Genomic DNA, 2,991 nt, shown 5'->3' on the forward strand with positions numbered 1-2,991 from the left:
CACCTGCGGTGCGTGAACAGTAAAGTTGTGTTTTCGAGATTTAAGTGATATAATAGAAAAGTTGGCTCAATTTTCTCTCATTTCTATCCTTCTTCTCGGTTCTTCAGCTCAAGGAGACCTAGGGTTCTCAATTTCTTTCATTTGGTGCCTTTGATTCAAGCTTCTTGTTGGGTTTTTGTAGTGAGAGCAAGAGCATTTTGGGTTCAAGGAGCTAAGGTAAGCTTATGGCTTTGGTTATTTCTTGGATTTTGGTGTTGGGGGAATTATGGAATGTTTGATTGTGTTGGTTTTATGGGTTTTATGGTATGAGTTTGTGATTATTAAGTTGTTGATGATTCAATACATGGTTTATTGTTGTAGGGTTTGTACCAAGAGACTAGAATCAAGGTTTCCATTGGTTGTAAGTGGACTTTATTCCTTGTGCTCACATGAAAGTATATGTATTGTATTTCAATGGTTTTATTATACTATTCCCTTTCACTTGATTCATGTTACTGTATAGATATACTTTGTTGTATATTAGAGGCTTTTATATGCCTCAATTGTATAAAAGGGAATGCAAGAGAAAAGAGTATTTAAAGTGTTTGTTTTAATGTCCAAGAGAGAGTTCAATTGATTTATTGGATTGATAAATAGATAGTCAGAGATTGCATGTAATTAGTTGATCCACGACCATAGGCTTATATCCCGACAGAGTAATCGATTTATATCGATGGGATATAGGTACAGAGACAGAGATACTATTTAGATATCAATCCACAAGAGAAAAGAGAAATACCATCGTTATTGTTCATGTTCTACTATATTATTCATGTTTCAAGAGTTAGATGGTATTTATTGATTGCAAAGTTATGTTTTACAGAGTATGATTTATGTATATTGCTATGTGAGAGTTCCACTTGCTGAGTTTTATACTCATTTCAGTTATTTCATGTGATGCAGATCATAGTGACGAGCCGGGACGTTGATTGGGGCCGAAGTCATATGTACAAGTGATAGAAGGAAGAAAGACATTTTGTTGACATATTGACATGATCAAAATGATATTTTGTATTTTGATTTGATACTCTATTGATCCCGTATATACTTTTGGTTGTAAATATATTGGGATTATGTTCATGTCAAGAAATTATTTTTAACTTCTTCTTCCCTCTAAGTAAAATTTTAAATTCCTGCTATTATTTTATTCAACCTGTCGAGAGCGTTACATGTACAATAACCCTAATCCCCAAATCAAACGATGGAAGGAAAGGGAAGGGACGAATGGTTGGAGACACCACTGATTGCTTGAAGAAGTATTCTGTTTTTAAAGAAGTATCCTTGATATATTTGTTGCAGTTGTCGACGTAAATTTTTATTGCACAGTTGTCGACCTAATGAATTTTCTAAATCGTTGTGTGAAAGCTGTATCGATCTTCAACATAATAGGTGGCGAAGAAATACTCAAGCAGATCAGGCGGTACTATTCTCCTTATGGCGATGCAAACCAGAGATTGGCGCATTGCTTTTGTAATGCCCTTGAGGCAAGAATGGCCGGAACGGGGTCGGCTCTGAATACAGCTTTTGCTGCGAGGTGAATCCCCACGTCCGAGTTGTTGAAATCTTATCAAATATATGTGGAGTCATGTCCCTTTACGAGGATGTCGAACATATTCACAAACAATTCGATAGGGAGGTACACGAGGATGGCATCAAGTGTTCATATTATTGATTTCGGGATCCTTTAAGGTTTTCAATGGCCTTGTTTGATCCAAGGCGTGTCATTGAGGCCGGGAGGCGCTCCTCGGTTGAAAATAACGGGCATTGATTTCATCAGCTAGGATTCAAGCCGACTGAGAGGGTGGAGTAGAAATGTCGTCGTTTGATGAGGTACTGCAAGAGATTTAATGTCCCTTTTGAGTATAATGCCATAGCTAAAAAGTGGGAGAATATTTGTATGGAGGATCTCAAAATTGAAAGAGATGAAATGGTGGTTGTTAATTGCTTGTACAGGCTGCATCATGTGCCTGATGAATCCGCAGGTGTGAATAGCCCGTGGGATAGTGTCCTCAAACTTGTCAAGAAAATTAACCTGGATCTTTTTGTACATGGAGTGATCAACGAGACATACAACACCCCGTTTTTCATGACTAGGTTCTCGGAGGCTTTGAATCATTACTCATCGTTCTTTGATTTGCTTGAGGCAACGATTCCACGGGAGTATCAAGACCGGTTGATGCTCGAGAGGGAGATGCTTGGAAGGGAGGTGATGAATGTCGTAGCTTGCAAGGGATTGAAAAGGGTCGAGAGGGCGAAGATTACAAGCAATGGCATACTGAGGGACTTAAGGGCTGGGTTCAGACAGTTACCATTGAATCGTGAAATACTGAAAGAAGTGAAGACTAAAGTGTGTAAAGGTTACCACAGTTGTTTTTCCTTGGAAGAAGATAGTGAATGGATGCTGCAAGGGTGGAAAGGCAGGGTTATGTACGCCCTTTCTTGTTGGAAGCCTATACAAAAATGAGTTTCGAGGAAATTGATATTAAAATCCATGTCCGATTCGTTTCTTTTCTAAACTTTTTCAAACAAGTATTTCTTGAATTAATATTATAAATATTTAATTTTCAATGATATTTTAAATATGTGTGAAAAATAAACCGACTTGTATATTTGACATATGTAAAGATATATGAAATGGAGATATATTCATAATTATCCGCTTCTTTTTTTTTGCCAAAGAAAATAAATTTGTATTTGACATATGTAATCGGACTGTCTTCACAAATAAATGATCATGTGAGAGGCACATGATGTGGATCAACATTAATCTTAACGTCAAGATAACGACAGGGACCAATTCGGCAAGATTTTGAAAACTTGAAGGATTAATTAAGCATGTCAAAAATGAAGAGGGACTGAAATTGGAAAAGCGGTAAATAATAAGGCCAAAAATGGGTATTTTCCCAAAAATAGAAAATGGTAATTAAATTATTTTAATTGTATTAATTAAAT

At 36.6% G+C, this 2,991-nt stretch overlaps 1 pseudogene; it reads left to right on the forward strand.

Annotated features, from left to right (window-relative positions):
• The first annotated feature begins 1,374 nt into the window (after window positions 1-1,374).
• On the forward strand, window positions 1,375-2,514 carry LOC140810861 (scarecrow-like protein 14; annotated as a pseudogene).
• Window positions 2,515-2,991: the final 477 nt, after the last annotated feature.

Source organism: Primulina eburnea, chromosome 13 (genome assembly GCF_022965805.1).
Source record: "Primulina eburnea isolate SZY01 chromosome 13, ASM2296580v1, whole genome shotgun sequence".
NCBI lineage: Eukaryota > Viridiplantae > Streptophyta > Magnoliopsida > Lamiales > Gesneriaceae > Primulina > Primulina eburnea.